The sequence below is a fragment of the Felis catus genome, chromosome C1 (assembly GCF_018350175.1).
Source record: "Felis catus isolate Fca126 chromosome C1, F.catus_Fca126_mat1.0, whole genome shotgun sequence".
In the NCBI taxonomy this organism is placed as follows: domain Eukaryota; kingdom Metazoa; phylum Chordata; class Mammalia; order Carnivora; family Felidae; genus Felis; species Felis catus.
Genome location: NC_058375.1, coordinates 207,337,629 through 207,362,841, shown reverse-complemented (window position 1 = coordinate 207,362,841; position 25,213 = coordinate 207,337,629). Strand labels below are relative to the sequence as shown.

At 41.9% G+C, this 25,213-nt stretch overlaps 1 long non-coding RNA gene across 4 annotated transcripts in view; it reads right to left on the bottom strand.

Moving 5' to 3' along the window:
* Positions 1 to 1,156: 1,156 nt before the first annotated feature.
* LOC102901010 overlaps positions 1,157 to 25,213 on the bottom strand; it is a 35,262-nt gene continuing 11,205 nt past the window's right edge. The window contains exons 3-8 of one of the 4 annotated variants that reach the window (XR_006583572.1): positions 19,516 to 19,841; positions 16,964 to 17,093; positions 13,251 to 14,276; positions 12,551 to 12,680; positions 10,166 to 10,201; positions 1,157 to 8,411 (exon numbers count right to left, since the gene is read on the bottom strand). This is a non-coding gene — a long non-coding RNA (uncharacterized LOC102901010). Of the gene's footprint in view, positions 8,412 to 10,165; positions 12,681 to 13,250; positions 14,277 to 16,963; positions 17,094 to 19,515; positions 19,842 to 25,213 lie in introns of all 4 variants that reach the window. The other 3 variants (XR_006583571.1, XR_002161796.2, XR_006583573.1) reach the window with 3 other exon arrangements.

Sequence of the window (25,213 nt, the reverse complement as noted above, 5' to 3'; positions counted from 1 at the left end):
AGATACACTTATTCTAAAGTGCCGGTGATCTTTTTTCTTATTTCTTGGAGGTTGTGTTGTAGTGTGGTCTTCTTGATGATGCCTGTATAGTCAGTACCCTTGAGAAATGTCGGGGGGGCAGATGAGTCTTATGGAAATTCTCTCAACTAAGAAACTGGGGATCAAATCCCAAGTTTATCGCACACTGCTGTGACCTCAGCCCAATCGCATTACCTCTCTGAACACGTGCTTCCCCACCCATCAGGTGACAAGGGGCTGTCTGCCTCTGTGGGCACAGCATGAGATTCAGGCTCCCATGAGCCCGGGTCTGAATTCTGGGCCCACCATTTGCCAGCATTCTGAGCCAAAAGAAGTTACTCACCCTGAATCTAAATTTTATCGTGTGTAAATACAAATAATGGTCTCTTTCTCATGGAGCTATTGAGAGAAATAAAGGCAATTATAGGTAAGGTTGCCAAATATTTTGTTGGGAACCTCACCATCCGGTATTTGAGGTTTTTTATAGTTATATAGACTGCAATGGGAAGTGACTTAGGTGCAATTCTTCTGGCTTACTCTCTAGGCTTATGCCCATTCTGCTGATATGCAAATTAAATGTTAAGTACGGGACTTGATTCCTTATAAATTCTGGCGCACAAGGCAGAACGGCTCTATGCAGCCACGCACAGTGCAGAGCTGTGATCAGGCAGGTAGCAATTATGAATAATGCTGAACACTTTTGTTTTATAAACATACAGTGCAAGCCAATCTTGGGTTTGCTTTCATCTTATTTACTCAGCACTTTCATTTTCTTAATTCGTTGTTCCTAGACCTCCTTTCTTTTTAAAAATGTTTAAGTGTTGACCTTAATTCCAGTTAGTTAACATGCACTGTTACGTTCGTTTCAGGCGTAAAATATAGTAATTCAACACTTCCATCCATTACCTTGTGCTCATCACGACAAGTGGACCTTCTTTATTTAACCCACCCCCCCATCTCCTTCCCCTTAAACTTCATTTCTTATTACAAACATAATACACATTTCTTTTTAAAAATTAAAAAAACACAGATTACTTTTTTTATGCTTTTATTTTGGAGAGGAGAAATAGAGTGCGAGTAGGGAAGGGGCAGAGAGAGGGAGACACAGAATCCGAAGCAGGCTCAGGGCTGGCACTCATGGACGGTGAGATCATGACCTGAGCCGAAGTGGGACACTTAACCAACTGAACCACCCAGGTGCCCCTACCAAAGACTACTTTAAAAAAACAAACTGTGATGTCAGAAATAACCACCACTAATATTTTGTTGTATAAATTCCTGTGTGTGTGTGTGTGTGTGTGTGTGTGTGTGTGTGTAGGTACAGAGGACTATAAATCCAATTTTACTGTAAGCACAATTTTGCAATTTATTTTCTTTCAGGTCACATTTTTCTTACTGTGGTAAAATTCACATAACATGAAATTTACCATTTTAACATCTTAAAGTGTATGACTCAGTGGCCTGAAGCACATTCATAATGTTGTGCAGCCACAACTACTGTCTAGTTCTAGAACCTTTTTAAAACCCCAGAAGGCAATCCCATGCCCATTAAGCAATCACTCCCCATTCCTTTCTCCTCTCAGCCCATGGCAACCACTAATCTGTTTTCTGTCTCTGTCAACTTGCCTATTCTAGATGTTTCATATAAATGGAATCATAAATATGTAATGTTGTGTCTGTCACTTAGCACAATGTTTTCAAGTTCATCCGGGCTGTAACATGTATCAATACTTCGTTCTTTTACCTGATTGAATCGTATTCCATTTGTGCATATATCACATATCGACCTGCCTAAGGGATTGTATTTCCAACAACTCGAATTCTCACAACAATCCTGGAAGACGGACGATGTGATTTGCATCTTACAGGGGAGAAAAAGGAGACAGAGGAGGCTATACAAGGGCATATGGTATTATTGTTGGTGCTAGAATCGGAATCCAGGTTTGTCTGTTTACAAAGCCCGTCCACTTTCCATTTAAATTCTATTTACAGAACTATTTCCTTAAGATAAAGTTCTAGAAGTGAAATTTACAGATCACAGGACATGAGAAATTTTAAAATTACTTATTGCCAAACGTTTTAAAGGCGAGACACTTTTGGTAACTTCATTAAGCTTGAACCAAGAATTTTACAGATTTAATTTAGTTCCAAAGTGCCTTTCAAAACTTGATGCTACAATTTTTTGGCATGAAGGCCATATTCAAATTGCAGAAAAATGAGCTCTTGTTTATGCATATCATAAATTGACTGCCAAGACACCAATGTGAATTTCAGGAGTCTCAAATTCTAGAAGGAGGAGTTAGAATTCATGATTTCATGCTCTGAGTCTCAAAGCATTTTGGCTAATCGTGATCAATCTTTTGATGAGTAACTCAAATCTGGAGGTTTTCGACACGAAGAAGGGGACTGCTCCAAATTCTCCTTGGGAGGAGAATTGGTATTAGGGACATGATGTTCGAATTTCTCGGCAAAATGTCGTTTTCTGATAAGTGGAAAACGTGTTTTCCAAAGGAGACCTGCTGCTCTGTGTAAAAACGAGTTCGATAATTGCTCTAACTTCTGTACCAAATACCAGATCGAAAATAATTTTTTGTGCTATGAGTAATCTTGGTGTAATGGCTATAACAGAACCAGTTCTGAGTCAGTAAAACCCAAAAGTTGGTTTGGTGGAGGGTTTCAAAATACTTTTACTTATTTGGTAAAAGGAAGAATGAAATGCAGACTGTCGTCATTAAATGTTCTGCAATACAAATACTTTTTACCTGATACATTGTTTGCATTTAGTATTTTTGTTAGAACAGTAGGACAACCTGATTCCAATGCTTAATTGCATTAGTCGCAGGGATTTCAAAAAAAGTTGTGAGGAGATTAAAATGTATTTACTTATGCACCGAATATCTATTGAGCACCTACTCTGTTACATCGCTAAGGACCTATCAGTGAACAAAACAAATAACTCTCTACCCTCATGGATATAGCTCAGGTAGCTGGCTGGTTGGAGGATACACACCAGACAAACAAATTGCTATCTATCTGATGGTGATAAAAAAAAAAAAAAAAGCAGGATGAAGGATAGAAGGTGACAGAGAGGGTGACTTTTGATCAAGGACCTGAAGAGAGAGAATATGCTATGCAGTAATCTGGCAGGATAGATGGTTAAGGCAGGGGCGTCAGTAGGAATAAAGATCCTCAAGAAAGATTGCAGTTGGAGGATTTGAGAACAGCCCAAGGGCCAGTAGGAGCAGAGTAGAGTGAATTGGGGAAGGAATGGTCGGCAATGAGGTTACAGAAATCTAGGGCCATGGAGGCCTTTGTAAGGATTTTGGCTTTTCCTCTGAGTGGGAAACTATTGCAGGCCTTGAGTAGATGTGATATACTTATTAAAAGGTTAACTCTGTTTGCTGTGTGGGAAAAAGACCATAGAGAGGCATGGGTCGAAACGAGAAAACCTTTCAGAAGTCTCGTGCAGTAATCCAGGCTAAGATGGCCGTGGTTTGGGTCCAGCGGAGAAGTGGTTAGATTCTTGACATATTTCTGAAGGTAGAGTCCATGGAATTTGCTTACAGACTGAATGTGAAAATGATATAAGAGCCCATTCAGGGATGATTTTGAGGTGGTTAGCCTGCAAAAAATGTCATTTATTTAAAAGGAACGTTTCAAGTATAGGTTTTTGTAGTTGTTTTTTATAATTGGTTTCTGTCATGGGATGATGAATGAGTTTGGTTTGGGGCGTGTTATGCTCAAGATAGCAATTGTAGTCCAGCTGGGGCAAATGAAGATCAAATCTTTCCAGCTGGATCTTCACTGGCCAGGTCCTCCATTCTGGATGGGCTGTATCAGCCCATAGAAAGGATGATTTTTTTCTAATTTGTATGCCTGGAGTAGACAGAATTCTAAGATCATCCCCCAAAGTCTGGCCCTGGGTACACAAATATGTTCTCTTAGCTATTCACTCAAACACTAGTATAAACACTAAGTACTAAGGTATTGCTGTGAAATTGCAGATGTAAGTAAGTTGTCACATCAGTTGGCCTTCAGGGAGATTATTTGGGTGGACCCTGCTGAATCACTTGAGGCCTTTAAAGTAGAATTTCTCCCAAGGATTGGAAAAGAAGAAATCAGAGACACACACTCCAACTTGCCTTCCCATGGTGGCCACAAGGAAGAAACTGTGGGTGCCTCTATGAGCCGAGAGATGTCCTCATACAACGACTAGAAGCAGAACGGGATCTCGGTCCTGTGACACCAAAAATCTGAATTCTGCTAACAGTCAGTGACCTTGGGAGAGGACTCTAATCCCAGATGAGACTGCAGTCCTGGCCAACACCTGGATTTCATCCCAATGATCCTCTGAGTAGAAAACCCAGCCATGCTGTGCCTGAATTTCTGACCTACAGAAAATGTGAGATAATTTATTTGTATTGTTTTGACAAAGCTCTTTAAAACTCACACCATCGGTGACAGGGGCAGCCCTAAAGGAGAGAAAGAGGAGAAAGCTGGTGTAGACAAATCTTTCAATGGGTTTTGCTAGAGAGAGAACAGAGAAATGGTGATGTATAGAGAAGGGGGTCAAAACAGTACTGTTTTGTTTTAAGGTGAGAAATCTTATAGTATTGAATACTGACAGGAAGGGCAAAATTGCACAGGAGAAACAAAATTGTATTCCAGAGAGAGAATAGTCCTAGTGCAATGTCCTGGAGAGAGGGGTGGGACCCAGGAGATAGTAGGAGGAGTGGGTTTGGTCTTCCACAAGAACAATGGCATCTTTCCATAGTACTGGAGGGAAGGAAAAGTGTCCTCTATGCACACAGAGAGAGGCCAGCTACTCGCTGACTGGTAGGAGACTCCTAATTGCTTCCATTTCTCAGTGAAATAAGAAGCAAGGATATCAGTCAAAAAGGGAAAGACGGGAATGTAATCATCTAGGAGTGAGGGTAAGTGAACAGACCAGGGGAATACAGTGGGCTGGCTTTGGTCTTCTGAGACTAGTGACTAGGAATTTAAAATCATCAGGTTCAGGCTTTAAAACATCAGAGAGTTGCCTTTAGCCAAATTGGGAGTTTTCAGATAACTACAATGAGAGAAAGAGAGACACAAGGGAGTCCAGGATATATACAGGGGATTGGTCGTGATGTTTGCCATGGAATCTAAGCATGGTAAGAACGTATAGGGAAGCAGAATGAGTAAAAGGAGGTAGGACCATTGAATTATAGGTCCCTGGGGTAGGCTGAATAATGCCCACCCACCAACGATGTCCTTGTCCTAACCTCAGGAACTTGTGAATGTTACCTTCTATGGCAAAAGGGACTTTGTCGATATGGTTAAGTATCTTGAGACGAAGAGATTATCCTGGTGGACACAATGTAATCACAGAGTCCTTATAAGAAGGAAGCAGGTCAGTACCAGAGAGGAAGGCAATGTAATGATGTCAGAGGCAGAGATTGGAAGGATGTGCTTTAAAGATGGAGGAAAAGGCCACAAGCCAAGAAACACTGGTGGCCACTAGCCACTGAAAAGGTCATAGAAATGGACATAGAGCCTCTGAAAGGAACAAGTTCTGATGACACTGTGACTTTAACTCAGTGAAACTGATTTCTGATTTCCATGCCCCAGAACTGTAAAGTAATACATTTGTGTTGTTTGAAGCCACTAAATGTGTGGTGATTTGTTACAGCAGCAATTGGAACCTACTGCAGTCCCAATAGAATTGAAGAATGGTTGAAACTGAGATACTCAAGGGAGTGAGCTCAAAGTTAAGAGAATGTGGTCACCAAAGAGGTACCTGAGTTGGGCACATGAGATTGTGCAGTGAGTGGCCATGACCATGTGATGAGGCTAAGACCACAAGATTTGTGGACGAGGTGTAGTAAGACATAGTCATTTGAGAAAAGACCAAGGACCTCAGAGCCTAGGGCTTAGAAGAATTATCTAAGTGGGTAAAAAAAATTCAACTATCATGATAAATGTGGCATTGGAGAATGACAGCGATCTAGAAGCTTAACTCTTGTAGAACCAAGGGTGAGCGACTCTGGGGTTTATAGACGACTGCAAAAGGGAAGGGGTAGCAAGTGATTGAGTCTGATGGTAGGAGTCTTACAAATGGGAGGAGCGGTGGAGGGAAGAAGTAAGAGGATGGTCTGGAAGAGGGATAATGGGAACAAGGACAACATCTGCCCCCTCACTCCAGGCCCACCAGTATGAAGGGCTGAGTGAGCTAGAACAGCCACCACCTGAGACAGCTACACGGCAAGCAGTGCCCTTGAATGCATCCAGGATTCAGAGAGGGTAAGAGGCCAAGGGAAATAAGTTCCAGGGTGTCCCATGGGTAGGCTTTGCTTTGTAGGAGGGAGTGGGAGATGAAGCCATATGGAGGACATACAGTGTGGTATGTGGGTAAGAATCTGGAAAATGAGGGAGCATCTTGGAGAGGATCCTAGCTTCTGAATGGTGGCTGATGAGATTTGTCCCAATGGCTGCCTGGCAGATGGTGGTAAAGAAGTTGTGAGGACTTGGAGGTTAGAGGGGGGCATCGTGCTATTGGCACCCAAGAAAGCTCTTCATGTTTCACCCTCTTCATGCCTACTCATGGCAGCAGAAGGAAAAGGGATACTGAGTGTGAACATATTTTGAGATACATGATATAAAGGGAAAAGATTACTTACATGTTCATCTGATAGAAAAGTGATACATGACAAAAGAATCTCTTGCTCTGATTGGTTTTCACAACAGCCAGGCATCCACCCCAGAACCTGCAATGGCTGTCAGGTTTCCAGCTACTCCCACTGTAGGCCAGAGCCCGAGCTGACGAGAAGTCAGAGCACCATCTTTCAAAACCCACATCTCTGCTCGACACCAAGAAGGTCCAAGAACAGACTGAGCCCCTGTCTTATGATCAGCGGGTTGAACTTAAACTTTGAAGGTTTGGTGCTTTGGGCCCATTTTCAATATGCTCCCCAAATAACAACTTTATTATAAACACGGAGTCCCAATCAAAGTGTGGGTCATGGGGGAAAAAAATCTAGTACTGTGTGATACGTGGGAATGTTTGAATTAAAAACAAAAACCTGCATGTTGGGACCAGCCTTTCAAAGAGTGTCACAGCAAGTACATGTCGGCAATTGAAGTTGAGACAGAGGGGAAATGAGTTGCCAGAGGTCTTTGAGGTATTATATGATGTTGAGGTCACAATAGCCAAACGGATAAAAGGCTGTGGACATACAGAGATTGAGGAACCCAGTAGGGCAAGAATCGAAAGGGCATCTTACTGTTGCCTAATATTCATGAAGAGGCCTTACCCGACGTTGCGCGTTAGCTTGTGATTCCTGCATTTCTCTGGCAGGATGGGTATAACATACCATCTTGTAAGTCCGGTCTTCATCTAGGGTGGGTGTATCCCAAGCAACGAACGACTGTGGGAATACCAGTAGGGTCCTCAGCCATCAAAAATTGGTTCAATTTTGCCAATTCCTGAAGGGCACAGGAAGCAGGTTCTGGAGGACACCCAGGACCAGCTCTTCTCCATTTGCTTTCAAGGTGTTTAATCCCTTTCCTCAACCCTTAACACATAATAATCATCAGAGCTACCTCCTTCTTCCGTGAGCTGGCAGGGGTGCTCAGAGATGGCAAACTAATTTTGCTGTCAGTCAAAGAGAAATACACTCTGAAAAACCTCTTCTGACCCTAACATTCTGTGATCATAAAACAAACCTCCCTGTACCCCCAATCATAGTGTGTATCCTTAAGTACAATTTGACTTTGAATGACCCATGTCACATGTCTCTCTCTCTGAATAGGAATGATCAGGAGGCCGCTCTGCTCCGCTTTCTACCATCCATGAATGCTCATGCAAGAACAGACAACTGCCACTTTGCCTGAACAGAGCACAATATGCAATTACTTTAGTCAAAAGTACTTTGAGGTGATAAACTCAAGGTGACGCTGAAAAACTAACTTGTTGTCTTCATCTACACTTTCATCTTTATTCACCAGGAATTAAACTTTAAAAGTACCAAGCTTCCTGTGTTGTAGTCTTTTGTCAATTCTTGATTCTTCTTAAGGGAATTACTAAGTTCCTTAGCATATGGCCTTTTACTAAGATCATCAACCAACCCTAGAAGGAAACAGAATGAGTGACAAAGAGCTCCGGGAGTGTGGCACTCTCCAGGGAATGTATGAAGCCACCAGGACCACAAAGGGCATCCACGTATGAGCTTGCTTTGCAAGTGACTGCTCGCTTGGCCTGAGTGAATGTGAGGATATTTGAATTTGAGTTGAGTCTGGGGTGAGGAAAGTGGAGCGAGGAGGAAGATCCATTTTCCGTAAAGCATCAGGTTCAGAAGGGGTACAGAAGAGCGTTTGGAGCATCTTTGGGACTAGATGAGAGTCCTGGGCACCTGTTCAGAAGAAAGCAAAGGCGAAGGAAGACCAAGATAGACTTTACCTGCTTTGATTGCTTCAAATAAACTTTTGAAAGAAACCTAGGAAGCATCTTAAGGAATGCTTAGTTTTCGTCTTATTTCCCAGTCTGTTGAAATAATTAAATTTTCATCGTTAGCCATCAGAGGATGAGGTTTCTCTCATCTCATTGGCTTTACACAGGGGTGGTGTTTTTTTTGTTTTTTTTTTTTTTTTTTTTTTTTGTAAAAAGATTTGCATTCACTGGAGGCCTTTGCATCTGAGAAGGAGATTTCTGGAGCTTCTCCCTCCCCCAACTCCTTTCTATCCTCAGCCTGGACTGCAGACCACAATCACCAAAGCTGTCAGAATTAGAATCTCTTGGGTTGGGGCCTAGAAACCGAATTTTCAAAAATTTCCCTGAACAGCCAGATTTGGGAAACACTGAAAATTCCCAAGAACAATAGAAAAGATGGAGGAAGAAGAGGTGAGGGGATCAGGGGGAAGAGATCAAGTGCTCAGAGGACTCTGGTTGTCTCTCTGTGCTCTTGTGCAACAGAAAGCTAGGACTTCTTGTCCCCTGCTTCTTCTTATCTTCTACTAACTACTGGAAAGAATGAGGGGAAGTTGGATGGGAAGACCCTTGGTGCTAAGGATTTCTGCATTCAGGGGTCATACCAAGTGGGGTCAGACTGGGTATTTGTGACCCTTGTGAATTACCTAAATTAACTGAGTCTCAGTTTCCTCATCAATAGAGCTCAGTGAGTGGCTGCCACCATCCACTAATGGGCCCGGGCCAACCCAAAGTAGGCCACAATTTAGAGCCTCCAAAAGAGTCCCAGACATGGCAGCCCTGGCATTCCCAGGCACCAAAGACACGCTAGGGCAGTGTCAAGGTGATCTGAAATACACATTGGCCCTGATGGAGCCCTGAGCCAAGCTGGGAATGGGACCATACTCTTCTCCCATACTCTTCTCCTTCCAGTTTTGCAGACTCTGAACTATCAAGTCTCATTCAAGCCTGTCTTCTTCCAAATGAACCACAATCATTTCCTCCCCACCACGGCCTTCTTGCCAGCTCCATTCCTTTGAAACTGGCCACTGCTAATTATTGGTCTGATTAAAGCAATGATCGCTAACGTATGGATGACGGGTGCGTTTGCAACTTTTCAGGGAGTGTTTGTTAATTCAGAGTGGTAAAATGGATTCAGGAGGTGGATCGTTATGGTCTTGACTATTCGGGGTTCCTTGACTATTCCAGGGAACTCCTCACCCTGAAACTGATCTGTCAGCCTCAGAAGTGCCATTCCAGGCTTTTCATTGGCCAGTTTTGTCTCTACATCACACCAGACTGAATTAAATATGTGGAGGAAAGAGTGATGGCCAGCACACCCTATCAGAAGCCATGAGAGCTTTCACCAGCATCATTTTTCTTCAAATGTCAAAGAGTTTGCCTATGATATTTATCTGAAAATAAATGCCTGTTTGGATACCTCTTCTTCCACAAATCTTAAATGAGTAAAATCTTGAATAACTAAAAATGTTACACCGTCAGGTCCAGGAATGTAGTTAAGATGCTAAGACTCTCAGAACTTGGGAGGAATGTTGTATAAACTGCCTGTATTTCTTACGATTAGGGTTGGCTCCTCATGACCAAAAACATAGTGTAAACAAGGTAGGACTATATTTCTCTCACATATGAAAGTCCAAAAAGGTGTCCCAAGACCATTATGGACTTGCAAGTGTCACTGACCTTTACTTTCTGTCTCCTTGCTCTTCCTTCAGTGGCCTGGATTCATGGTTAGTTTATGATCCAAGATGGTGGCCCCAGTTCCGGTCAACATGTCCGCATTGCAGCCAGAAGAAAGGAGGAAAAGGGGAGAGCACACACTCCATTTCAGGACACTTTACATAAATTTAACACACAGTTTCCACTAAAATCCTGCTGACCAGAATTTAGTCACATGACCAGGCCTTTTTGCAAGGAAGGTTGGGAAGTGCAGCCTTTGATCCAGGTGCGTTTTCACTTCTAGGTTATTGTGGGCTTTCCTCAGCCCTCCTGACTTCCATGTACCTTAGCCCTGGCAGCAACCACATGCATGTCGCTGCCTGGAGCAGCTGCTTCCTGAGGCATAATTCTTCTTTCTTGCCTTGGCTGTTATGGCACTTGTGAGGTCATGTCCTGTGCATATCTAGGTGCTGATCTGGGACCGAGTCCCTGAAAACATTCACTTTTTGTTAGTTTCTCTAAGGCATAGAAGACATTCTCTGTCCTGACACTGTAGTGGAAAGTAAGGGAAAGCCCCTCAGACAGTTGATTCCACTAATCAACAAAGATGTTAATGAGGCATTGGATGTGCCAAGTACTGGGCGAGGGGTTGAGGATGCACCTAGAGGTGTGAGGCCTCTAGGGAGACAGGAGCAAATGCAATGTCAAAAGTTGGATGGTTATCAGGGAGCTCTGGGTGAGGTCACCCGGACTATCAGGGCAGAAAGAGGCAGTCGGGTAAATCATGTTGGAAGAGGCTAGCTTGAAAAAGACTTTTGAAGAGGAATAGGGATTAGTCAGGGAACATGGAAACATGTATTCCATGAAGAAGGCTTAACATCACCAAAAGGAAAGAGAGGGAAGAGAGGGTAGTGTGCTTATGCAATACATGCTATCTGGCATTTTTGGAAATGCAAGAAGAGGGAATTAGAAAGGCGAGAAGGCAGGGACCAACTCCTGGACCGTCTTGAATGTAATATGAGACAAGTTTCACTTCAGATTCAAGACAATGGAGAAACCACCAAAGGGTTTCAGCCCATGACACAGTCAATTTTGCGTTTGTAGATAGAGTACTCTGGTAGCCCCGTGAAAGAAAGTTTCAAGGAGGGTTAAAGAGAAGAGGGGGGACCAAATAGGAGCCTACTGTAGTAACGTGAAGAAAGCTAATGATAGTGTGAACTAGCATAGGGGAAGGGAGATAGAGATAGAGAGAAACATCACAGAAGTCAGCCAGATAGGTGTGATGTCCGACTGAACGGGAGGAGGACTGAAAGAAAGCTACCATGGATGACGCTTTGCTTTCTAGTATGGGCTTGACTGGATGGTCCTGCTAACCAATGAGAGCAAATGTGCATGAGAAACATATTTAGAGAAGATGCTGCTCTTATGTGGTAGACAATTAAGGGTGCTGTGCCTGGGGATATCCAGGTGGAGAAGTCAGATTGTTCTAGGAATCAGAAGCTTCTGGCCTGGGAGTTCTAGGTGGCCATGATAAGCATATAAGTCTCAGTTTCCATCATGTACCAGATCATTCAGATGGGACTTGTGGAGTGAAAAGAGCAGTGATCCAAAAGCAAAGCATGAAGGAGTTTTTCAGAAGGAAGGGCACCAGGGTGGAGGGATACAATGAAAGCCAAAGGCTGAAAGAGCTTGGTAAAGATAGTACGGACCATGGTGTCCTGTTGGGTATAAGAGACAGACCCCAGATGAAAGGACTCAGACAGCTTTTGTAGTAAAATAGGATGTCGTTGGTGACCTCACTGGGAGTTATATCAAGCTTCAGGAAATGAGCTTCGTCTCAGAGTAAATTAGAATGAAGAAGGGAAATGCTGGGTTCTGACTTCTGTGTGGAGTAAAGATGTTGGACAGTTCCTAGTGGTTTTACAATGTAAAGGAAAGTTTTATTGTTTTTGGTTAGTATCAGGGAGATTTGCATGCTTCTTTTGGCTGCAGGAAGGGAACCAATAAAGAAAGAACCTTGACTTGAAATTTCTCAATAAAATAAGAGGCAGGAAGTCTTCTATGATTTGCAAATGGAAATGAGCAGTGACTTTTGGAATCATTTTTGAGGGGAACGGAATAGAGGATGACCAAGAACCAGTAAAGGGCTTGATGGAACTCTCTCTGGGATCAGAGTCCTGTTCTGATACTTTAAGAATGGAATTGGAACTTGATACTCCACTTTATGGATTTCAGCGTCTGATCACCTCAATCTTCAAATATCGTCTGCTCATGGATCCCTATCGCTGGGCTCTAATCCACTTCGTGGCACACTTTTGTGCATCGTGTAACCTCCTCTATGTCTTACCGACAATTTTCTATAGCTAACACTGTTATCTACTGTCACTTTCCCCAGAGACTTTGTTCTACCTGCCAGACTTGAATTTTCTCTTCACCTTGCATCTGAGCTCACTCCAACCACAACTTGACAGTCCATGATTAAGTCCCAATCTTCACTTCTCCTGGTCTGCTCTAACCTAATCCACCACACCAAGTTGGTCTGCAGGCAAAAAAAAAAAAAAAAATCTAAGCAATGGGTAAAGAAAGGTGACTTTCTACTTTCTTCCTCGCTCCTCTCTTAAAAGAGATAATGCTAATCTGATTGGCCAGATTTCAAGACATTGACTGGATTATGTTTACTGGTGAATGGGGTCTCTGGCAACTGCTCAGCCAGTACTTGCTGAGCTTCTGTCATGAGCCAAGTGCTGTTTTAGGTTCTGGAGACACAGCAGTGGATAAGACAGTAGCCCTGACATTCTAATGAGACGAGGCAGGCAGTGACCACATATTTTGTGAATGAGTGCTACCAAGAATATGAAATAGGCCCATATGTGAAGAGGATCAGAAATGATGCTTTCGCTATCATGAGTGGGGAAGCGCTCTCGGGGGAGATGACATCTGAGTTGTGACCTGAAGCTGAGGAGGAAGTGACTTTGTCAGGGAAGATCATTATTAACAAATGCAAGGTCCGGAGAGAGAGAAGGAGTTGGTGGCGTATTTTACAGATGGAAAGAAGGCTAGTAGTGAAAAAGCAGGAGGGTGGAAGAAGATGTACCACACAATTGCATACCCTCTGTTTCCTTTATTCTTGCAGGTAGCTGGGTCAGTTGAGCAGAGCCTGAGTCCTTGAACAGACCTCGCCACCCTGTCCTCTGACTCTCTCCTCTTCCCCATTCAGATGCCTCCAGCTGGGGTGCGGAGGGGCGGCTTCTGAGTCTTTCCAGAGTGCTTCCTTATGGAGAAATGGAGCCCTGGGACGATTTGTAACAACATGATAGCTAGTTTATCGTGTGTCTTATTCCCTTGAGAACCCTGTGGAAGAAGCCATGTTTAAGGAGCAAAGGGAATTCAGCTCTTCTTAGATTCTTCTAATATTATCCAACACCCACGACCAATGGCTGCCATGTGAAGTTGGCAAATGATTGATAAAATGTTTGTATCGAAAGGAACACCAGACTCTTGGAACGAAGGGCGTAAAAGGGTAACAGGAAAAAAGCATAATCTAATTCCGACCTCAAGTATTTTGAACAAATTTCCTAAGCTTGCATCACGAGCTGATATGCAGGAATCCAATTCTTAAGAGCTTGTTTCACATGTTTACAGATGTTAAAATGTCCAGAATGCTCCTTTTTAAAATGTGTAGTGGCAAGCTATTGATGAGACGTGATGGAACAATCCCCATTGATAACTCCGGATTTCCCTGGGGAAGGTGAGGAGTTGGGAGGCATATTAAATCAGCAATCAGCCATCAGTTTGCTTTTAAGAGACAGGAGCCAAACGTCTCCTGTTCAGGGAATGGGCAAATATCAGAAAACATGTCAGGAATTCCAAATTGGATGACCTTGGGAAGTTGCAAGGCATTACAGGAAATAACAGGAAATGAAGAATATAAAAGTAACTTAGCAGATGCTCTTGAGAGCTTCAGTGGTGGGACCACAGCATTGTTCTTTGGCATTAACCAGATAGGACAAAAATAGCACGAACTTCCAGCAAAGTCTCTGGGTGGGTGGCAGAACTTGGGGATGAAATGAGGTGAGAAGAGGCTTCTGTGACCCCTGTCTACCAAATCACTTTGGAGGCAGAAAGTCAGAAAACCCTGTAGATTAGAAATAGAATACGAATTACTTCAGGGAGAGGATTGAAGAGATTGCTGGCTCTCAGAAGATTCCCAAGCCACATGAAAATGGATAGGCTTTTTAAAGTTCAATGATTTAAAAAAAAAAAAAAATGAATCAGCCTCATCAAATGAGTAAAAATCCGCTGCTTAGAGAAAACAAAGGGCATGCTTAAGGAAGATTTCAGATGTTCTGTTCTTGGGTCTTCTTCCTGTTTTCTTTTTAGTGCTGTGTTTTGCACGGGAACCTGATCTCACAATGGGACTTTGATTATATTTCGTGCTAATACATATATCCCCTTAGTCTGCTGATAAGGGAGTGGAGAGTCTCGGGAGAGGGCAGCAAAACGAGGAGGGAGGAAAATTAGGGCAGGCATTTCTGCAAGACTGAGTGAATACTACAGGAATTTGGTCATCTAAAAATCAAGAAAATATAAAACAGAGAGTCTAATGATTAAAATCAGTGAATGACGTTAATTTTCCTTTTTATTCCAACCTCCCATCTTCCACCACAATTTAACCCAAGGTCCCTTTATTTGTTCATTCACAGATAATGTAGCATATGGCCTATTCTGGACATGGAACTTCAACAATTGCTTGTCCAAAGTCCCCAGAACAAGCATCCAAGGCCTGGGTTGCGAAGACAAGTCACTTTTAATGCTTACTGGGGCTATACTCGAAGGTCCCTGTGGCAGACAGAATTCTAAGAATGACCCCCCCCAAAACCATTGTCCTGTGTTATCCATTTCCCTTTGAGTGGGGGGGGCGGGGTGGTAGGGGCCTGTGATTTTGATGAGTCATTCCATGACCCTTACATTTATGGCCAAGGAAGACTGTCCAGTGGGTCGAATCCGATCACATCAGCCCTTCAAAAACATCAGAGCTTTCCCCAGCCGCTCACAGGAAAAAAAAGCTAGGTGAGGTGATGAATGTGTTAGTTAACTTGACAGGGGGATTTTTTCACAACGAATGCCTAAATCAAAACACGATGATATATTCTTAAATACCTTACTATCTTAAACGTCAATTCTAAAGCCAAAATTTTTGACACATGGACGGAACTGAAGGGTATTGTGCTACGTGAAAGAAGCCAGTTACAGATGTCACTTATACGCGGAATCTTAAAAAAAAATGAAAACAAATGAACACATAGCAACAACACCAATAGAGAGACACAGACTCACGAATACAGAGAGCAAAACAGTGGTTGCCAAAGGGGAAGGGGTGGCGGAATGGGCAAAATGGGTGAAGGGAATACAGAGGTACACACTCCAGTGATCAAGTAAATAAACCAAAGGCACGAAAAGTACAGCATAGGGAATACGGTCAATATATTGTAATATACTTGTCCTGGTGAGCATTTTGTAACGTATGTAGGTAACGGTTGAATGGCTGTGTTGTACACCTGAGCCTAATTTAATATCGTATGCTGACTATGCTTCCAAACAAATCCTCATTACATCTGCAAATTTCCTTTTCCCGTGTAAGGTAGTCACCGTTTCCAAGGATTAGGATAAGGACATCTTTGGCCATCCTTCAGCCTTCCACAAGAGATTTCCCGCACTTCGCTCTATTTTTAAATTTAACCTTTTTTGCCACTTGGGTACCCCCTCGGCTAGTAACACATTAGACACCAAGGTATAATGGCAAGTAAGGGACAAATCCTTGCCCTTCTTTATTTATTGAACACCCGCAGGAGGTCTAGGAGGGCATCTGGGTGCACGTGTCTTCCAAAACTCCCAAGTTATTTTGATGTGCGCTAAAACGTGAGGCCCACGGCAGCCCTTGTACCCAGCACGGTCTAAACCTACTGAATGAGAGTTTTTATGGGTGGGTAGGGACAAACGCCTTTTCTTTGTTGTGCAATACTGATGTGTACAAAACCTTGGGTTTGCCTACTGGAAACATAATGGTCCCTAAACTAGTGCCCAGAGGGGATAGGACCTACAAAGTTGAAAGCTCAGAGAGCAGTAAGCAGGGGTTTGTGGGAAGCCAGTGAGAGGTAGCATAAAGAAAAAAAAAATCCCCTCCTTTCCACTAGGAAGTGGAGACACAAGGCTAGAGATATAGGTCTCCACTGGTGAACGTGGGCATCTCAAGGTCACATGGAATCTGTCCCCAGAAGGTGAAAGAAAGCCGTGTCGAGTGAGGCTATCCAGGCAGACTGTTTACACTTTGTCATGGCTGTAAAGATCTAAGAAGGGATTTTTAGAAACTGTTTTGACAGAAAATAACATAGGCATGGAAGGTCCATAGGCATGGAAGAACATGGAAGGTCGATTTACCATTAGGAGGAAAATCACCTCTGAGAAGCGCCTTAGGGCGAGAGTCAGGTGGGAGGGGAGAAGGCAGGATTCATTCTGATGGGTGATCTGGGAGGACACCCACACTGTGGTCCCTGAGCAAAAGCAAAAGCCTCTCAAGGCCACGAGTGCGAAGTGACTTGGTACCAGAAGCAAGAGAAAACCAAAGCTCAGAGCTCTGTCCTAGACAGTAGAACTGCCTGCACTTTGACTCAACTGCCCCAGGCCAGGCAGGAAAATCCGGGAATCTGGTGAATGTCATCTCACTGCCTACATGATGACTTCCATGTTGTTTATTGTCAAGACAATTTCGCAACAACATTAAAACAGTTTTTAAAGAAAATACGCACCAGTAACACCACCTACCTAATCCAACAGCTTAATGAAGTCTTTGGGAATGACTCTTGAGGACCAACATTCCTGCTTAGTACACATCAAATCCTTATTCTGGTTCTGAAATTAGTCTTTTTTTTTTTTTTTATCTTGCTTTCCACATCTAAAGTTAAGTTGCAAAAGCAGAAATGAATATTAGATCATGAATAAAAATGCCAAATAAAAGTCAATTTAAATAACAAGAAGAAACAGTTAACATGTAAAAATCTTTAATGTTTTCTTTTGTCTTTATAAAGCACTACATATCTCGGACAGGGCAAAAATTGAAATTGGGTAGGTGAGAAAAAGAAAATAAAAAGAACTCCTAATATCACCTGGAAGGAACAATATTAATATTTTGTGTGTGTGCATATACTTACACTTACCTTTTCTCCTAATGCGACCATACTGCACATATCATGTTAATCTGTGTGTGTGTGTGTGTGTGTGTGTGTGTGTGTACGTATACATCACTCTACAGAGGTGGAAAATCTAAGACATTCTACGTTCTTCTGCCACATTATCTGAATGCCTATTTCATAAAATATTATATGGATATCGCATTTCTCCAGTTCTCCATAAGCAGAGGATGCATTTCAGAGTGTCACAGCTGGGGGTCTTAGTCAACTAACACTCCTTGGAGTCAGGGAATTGTGAAGTTCATTCTCAAGGCCACCACCAATGTATTAACATTTATTTAACCAGCAACATGATACATAAACGAAGGTGGTTGAATTATTTGCTGTTACAAAAATGCCGCACAAGGATCTCTGTAGTTAAATTTACTTCCTCTTCACATCTCAGAATGGTTTTTAGATTCAATTCTTAGACGTATAAAAGCAGGGGCAAGGGTTATGGACATTGGATAGGTATTAAAAATTTGCCCTGCGGAGAGGCGGAGCCAACTTATATTTCTGCCAACAGTTTGGAAGAGGGCCCGTTTCCTGTAGCCTCACCAGTATGGTAGGGTCATTTAAAAATCATTGCCTGGGCACCTGGTTGGCTCAGCCAGGTCAGCATCGGACTCCCGATTCTGGCTCAGGTCGTGATCTCATGGTTCGTGAGATCAAGCCCCGCGTTGGGCTCCGTGCTGACAGCTCAGAGCCTGCTTAGGAGTCTCTGTCTCCTGCTCTCTCTGCCCTTCCCCTGCTCTTACTCTCTCTCTCAAAAAAAAGTAAATATTAAAAAAATAGAAATCATTGCCAATTTGAGAAATGAACAATGCTATCTCATTTTAAATCACATCCCTTTGATTCATCATCTTCTTCTTAGTTTTTTGTCCATTTACATTTTTTTCTTTATGAATTACCTATTCATAATTTCCAGGCCCATTTTTGCGGCAGAGGTGTTAAGCTTTGATTTATTGATTTACATTTATTGGATATACAAGATTTGTTTGTTGTACAATAACAGTATAGAGATTATAATATATTCTTGCTCTACTATATAGATAATAGATAATAGTATAATAAGTAAGCATGTAAAATATCTTGGTCTGCCTCAGAAATTGCAAATATTTTTCTTAGTTTATCATTTATCTTCTAATTTTGTTTAGGGTAGGTTGGTTTTTGTGTTGCTGTGTTTATTGTGTTTTGAAGTTTCAATATTTTAATATAGTCAACTGTATCCATAGTCCTTTCCCTTCTAGATTTCTTCCTGTTTTTTTTGTTTTGTTTTGTTTTTTGTTTTTTTTTTTAGAAAGACCCTCTCTCCCGCAGATTATTTTTTTTTGTTTTTTTTTTTGTTTTTTTTTTTTTTGTTTTTTTTTTTTTGTTTTTTGTTTTTTTAATTTTTTTTTTCAACGTTTATTTATTTTTGGGACAGAGAGACAGACAGAGCATGAACAGACGAGGGGCAGAGAGAGAGGGAGACACAGAATCGGAAACAGGCTCCAGGCTCTGAGCCATCAGCCCAGAGCCCGACGCGGGGCTCGAACTCACGGACCGTGAGATCGTGACCTGGCCGCTTAACCGACTGAAGTCGGACGCTTAACCGACTGCGCCACCCAGGCGCCCCTCCCGCAGATTATTTAAATACTGACTTATATATTCTTCTCAACTGGTTACGGTTTCTAATGCAGCTGGACTCTACTTTCGTGGAGAATATAAAGAAATGATCAAATGTTTATTCCCATATACCTAGCCAGTGGGCACAACACCCTTCATCAAACAAATCATCGTGTTCTCTTGTTTAAAGTGCTACCTTTTCCAGGCGATAATGATAGGTCACCCTGACAGATAACAGTTAATTGTTAACTATGTTCCAGGGCTTTTCATGAATCAACCCTTTCCTCCCCACTTCAGGCCTTGCTGCTGTTATCTTTATTTTACTGAGAAAGAGATAGGCACAGAAGCGTTTCGTGACCGAAGCAAGGTCACACAGTAAGCCAGGACCCAGACCCTGTCGGGCTAGCTCCAGAGTGCTGACTCTTCACGTATTACCCCATACTACCTAATTTTTCACGTAGCCTTCAGTTTGCCCCTAGTCTCTTTTTTTTTGCGTCCTCCTTAACTATGTCATACAGCTTTTACGACTCCGTAACATACCGTACTATGTGGTTGGGTGCGTCCCTGAGAGTCAGACCCTGTGATGAAAGTTTCTTAGAATGCAATCGGCAGGACCCACTGGCACAGTCAGTTGTGTGTGCTGGAACTAGAAGCGTCTCCTCCTGTAGTACTTCAGACATTTAAGTCGGAAGCATTAGGGTCATTCTGCTGAGCATCGCTTTCCGTGTACTTGCCAGGAGGCCTTTGAAATTCAGTTGTCGATGCTTCCACCCTCCGGTTCATGCTCTCCCGTATCTGCGTGAAATTTCTTGACCTTCTGGGGACGCAGAGGCTTCCTTCCCTCGTTCTACTACAGTTGCTCAGTGCTAATCGGGAAGCAAAGGCATTAGCTCAGAACAAGGACTTGAACTGGGCCACAGTCATGATGTTTTTAGATTGGTTTCAGATGCACGACGTAATAATTTGATATTGTATGTATGGCAAAACGATCACGACAATAAGTCTATTGCCACGCACCCTTACAGTTTTTTTTCCTTGTGGGATGAAAAATTTTAAGACAAGCGTTATTAACTGTAGTCACCCCACCGTGCACACATTACGTCCCCGGGACTTATTTATTCTCCAACTGGAAGTTTGTACCTTTTGACCACCCTCACCCATTTTACCCACCACCCACCCTTTGCCTCTGGCGACCACCAATCTCATCTCTGTATCTGTGAGCTCTTTTTTTTTTTTTTAATTTCACGTGTAAGTAAGACTGTAGGGTATTTGTCTTTCTCTGTCTGACATATTTCACATAGCACAATGTCCTCAAGGTCCATTTATCTTATCACAAATGGCAGGATTTCCTTCCTCTTTAAGACTGAATAATATTCCACTGTGTGTGTATTATATATAATATACACTATATATATATATAGTATAGTATATATATATGTGTATATATATATATATTCGTATTCTTCAAAACATCCTACCATGTTACTAAAGCAGGATGTGATTCATTCCCAAGGAGGGGACCTCTCAATTAGACATACCAATAAAGCAAGCTTGGGCCAGATACAACAAAATTGCAAACAACCCCACAAAGGATGCAGTTTTTCATGGAATGTCTCCAAGGATCTTATGCCAAGACGTAGCTTTCAATTTGCATTTTACTTAAGTCTGTGGTAAAATTAGTTTTTACCTTTTGAATTCCTATTAGATTGCAATGCTGTGGGTGCTTGGAGGTGATCTGAAAAGTGTCAGAAATGTTGTCTGAGACCTTACATTTCTGATGTGCTTAGTCACCTCCTCAAAGTGGATGATTGAAGAAGCAAATTAATAATTAAAAGGAGAAAATTGGCAGAATTCGTGGCGAGAGCTTTCCAGGAATTGTCAACTTGGCTGAAAATAAACAAAAAACACCCCGTAGCACTTACCACGGTGCCTGGAACACTGTGGGCTCTCATGAAATTTTTCTTTAGTATGGAGAGAGAATATAGTTTGTCAATTCAAAAGAAGTCATATGGGCCATGTAAAGTTCACAGGTAAGGACCTAACGTTTCACGCCTGATGACTTTGGAAGAAAACTCAACTTTTAAAGAAACTAATTTGGAAATTTGGGACTTTCTTGGTCTTTGTGCTATGTTTTAGGGAAGGAATTAAATAGAGAAACCCAAGGGCCCATCTGGAGCTTTAGGTAATTTGTCATTTACACAATTACTCTTTTCAAACCATGTCAAGTCTTGCAAGACCTTAAAGTCTCTTTGCCTATGTGCCAGTTCGCTTCTTTCTACTTGATATGAAATTATGTTAGATGATTCAGATTGATTGTGTGAGGCCGTTCCCTCCATGTTCTACTCTTTGTTGACATTCCTCTCCCACCAAAACAGATGCACACCCAGGCACACATACCCAACATCCCCGTGTCTCTAGTAGGGACATTTTTATAAAAATAATATTCGATTGGATCCAACTGAATTTTCTTCTTTTTACAATTCAGTCTAGATATGGCCAAGGTCAAATCCACTCTCATTTTCATTTATACTATATCACATTATTTACTAGATAAGGGACAGTTGTCCACTATTGTGGTCCCGAGCAAGAACTGGTGTCACCACCAGCATAAAGGGAGGGGATACCACAACATTCTCAAGTGAAGTTCCTTCACTGTCATATTTTACATTGAGTTTATACCCTGGCTTTAGAAGGTTTTCTCTCTCTCTCTCTTTTTAATTGATAATTATCAGAGAAAGGGAATGTCATCTATATGGACTGAATCCCAAAGGCTTTCATCATCCATGTTCAAGTGACCCGTCTTGGAAAATAGTCTTTCAAAGGAAGATCTGTGCTACTCAAACTTACTCTGGTTACGGTGACGCAAATTTATTTTCTTCTGTGAAGTTTGTGCATTTAGAACATTGTTTACCATCGACAGAGTCAAGAACCAGACTCATTTTCTCTTTATTCACTCTGTGAGATTGTACAGGTTCTGAAGATTTCTGATGTTTGTACTCATTTTATTAGGAGTGTCTCCTACAAACCAATTGTTAAAAGCCTTGACTCTGGGTGTTCCTCACATGCTCATTCTGAATTTACTTCTGGAGAGTGGCTATCTTTCAAGCCAGTAAGAAAGCCAGTGATTCCTTAAGTTTAACCTCTAAAATATTCATAGCTGGGGCTCTTACAAAGGAGTTGTTTTGCCACAAACTCACTACCTTTAGTAGAATATTTTAATATTTTAAAATTAAGAGGCATAAAAATCTCAAAAAAAATACCTGGAAAACCTTATTCACTAGAATATCCATATCACATATCTCTATGGAAATATATATCTTCATTGACCCCACCACTCAAGTGCTACCATCTTGGTCTGGTCACAAGATTTGGAGTTAGTGCTAGGATAAACCATTGCCTATTTGGAGGACTCCTTAAGTGCTGGGTAGTTCCAGAAACAACCATGTGAGGCTGTACTCAGCAGAGTTGGATATTATTTGGGATGTGGTTTCTAAATGGCTGGTGGTTCCTAGAATGGTTAAATGAACAGAAGTACAAGGCAATTTGGCTCCATTTATTAATGAGGTTTTTGGCTTTGGTTTTGGTTCTATTCATTAAGTTCATCAGCACCCATAATCCCCAAAGCTAGTGTTTAAAAAGAACCCAAAAGAGGACCTTGATGGGAGAGGGCCAAGATGACACCCAATAAAGTACAAATATTTATGAGGTTGAATGACAAGACATCGTTTTTTGAAATTCATATTATCCAATTTTATTGATATTTAGAAACAAATGTATTCCTTCCTCTCTTCCTGCCACAGAAGGAAAAAAAAGGTTTAATTATTGCTTTGAAGTATCTCTCAAGATTATTACATGTTTTCCCTTCGTTCATGCATAGAGCAGACGAGAAATAGGAGAAAATTAGGTCTTTCAGAGAAATTTTTCATCTCATGCAATGAAACAGTTTTGTTTTTTCTCTTAAAGCACAAATGCATTTATTATTGTTTTAGTACTTTTATTATGCTCCAAGATCTTATTTGGTTTTGAATTTTCTGTCACCATTTACTGGCCAGAAGAGGGCTCAAAAGTGTTGGAATTTCAATAAGCAACTCCTGTTATTTTCTTTCTCCTGAACTGATTTGTATATATTAAGAATTATGTAAATTAGGGGCGCCTGGGTGGCGCAGTCGGTTAAGCGTCCGACTTCAGCCAGGTCACGATCTCGCGGTCCGTGAGTTCGAGCCCCGCGTGGGGCTCTGGGCTGATGGCTCAGAGCCTGGAGCCTGTTTCCGATTCTGTGTCTCCCTCTCTCTGACCCTCCCCCGTTCATGCTCTGTCTCTCTGTCCCAAAAAAATAAATAAACGTTGGAAAAAAAAATTTAAAAAAAAAAATAAAAAAAGAATTATGTAAATTATTTCCTGGGATCTTAGGTCTCACTTTTAGGTAGTTTTCCTTTCTTTTATGCACTCCCAGGATAACAGTATTTACTTCTGTGCAACTCAGATGTTATGGTTCAGTAACATTTTTTCTAATTACAAGTCTCTCGTCTCTTTTATGTGGCGAGTCAATGACTCGTTTGGAGTAATTTGATTAATACAACATTTTTTTAAATAGTCAACAAAATTCCAATCATGTTTCATAGCTTCAACTCAACATAAAAAATTTAAATGCTTCCACTATTATGACAACCTTAACACATATTTCAAATATGTTAGTACATTTGTCTCTGTAGTCAATGCTTAGTTTTATTACTTCCCTTACTTTGTTTTGCTTGTCAATGTCCCCCCTCCTACTACTTGTAGGTCATTTATGAGAAATTTCTACATCAAATTTAGTATCCTGAGGTTCAAGTTTCCATTATTCAAAATGACTCATGTGAAAGAAAGTAGATCCCGAAATACCCAGTCCTGTTGCCTTGGGCAAGTCACTTAATCTTTTTGAAACTCAGAAAAACAAGACTGAAGATCTCTAGGGTTGGTTCAAAACTGTGAGCTGTGTAATCCTCTCTCTGGAAATGCAGGTCTTTATGGAAAGCGTGGGGGGTGACATACTTTTCTTGGATACAATTCTCATATAAGATGCTCGGTAAATCTCTGGGGTCTAGCGCCGGGAGCTGGAACTAAGGTTGCTAGGTAAAATACAGGACCCAGGAATTGCATGGCATAGCCTTATACTAGAAAATTATCCCCTGATATCTGAAATTCAGATTTAACTGAGTGGATTTTGTTTTTATTTGCTACGTGCCCCGACTTCATCCAGGCCAAATTCTTCAGTCGCCAAGCAGGCTCGCACCGCTGCAGTAGAAGGAAGGTTCATCATTACTTCTATTTGCCAAACATTGTCCACAGTAGGTAAATTACAGTTGCCTCAAGCCCTGTGATCTCCAACAGCCTGAAGAGCCCAGAACAAGACCTTCCTACAGTTTTAAACATCCTTGAATGGGCACTGTTTTTATAAAAGAACCTTCTCTGAACTGTACCCACTCAGCAACCTCACCTACTCTGCAGTCTTCGTGGCTAGGCATATTAGTCAACTTGGCCAGGCTCGTGTGCTTCTCCTGAAAGTGAACAAGGAGGCAGGAGTGTCCTTTCCAATCTGGCCAATGATTACAGTTTTTAGTCGAGCCTAGCTTTTGAACAATGAGGTGTCTTTTTGCAGTCCAGATGCTTTCAAATGCCAACAGTTGCTTCATTTTCGGAAGAGGATCTAGGTATAGACCCTCATCTCTCTCGTCTCACAAATGGGAGCTCTGTTTCTCCGTGTACAACAGGGAAGCCAACAGCATGTCATATAACAGAAACACTACTTCTAACCCTATAATCCCTTTAGCCTCCAGATCCTTGCTTTTCAAGCTGTGATGTGCACCCTGAGCATCTGGGGATCCTGTGAAAATGTAAATTGTTGTTTAGTTCGGGGTGGTGTCCAGATGTGCCACTGCAGGTGGCCTGTGACCACGCAGAAGAGCAGAGCTAACTGGGAGCATTCACTGGGCAATTGCTCACCTGCGCGGGGATCGATGAGACACCCAGTTGTCCCGGTAAGCAAGAGATACAGTCATTCACTTAGGGGGATCCATGAAAATCTGCTTAATATCTTTGCCCCCCCATTCCAGCTGAAATCCCCCCATTCCAGCCGCTTACCAGCTTTAACACATGGCCAGAGGGCCAAGTTCAACGAAACCAGTCCTAGAGTAGATTAGATTTCACAATCCCTGACTAGTTAGTGCTACATTATTTACTTTTTTTTTTTTAATTTTTT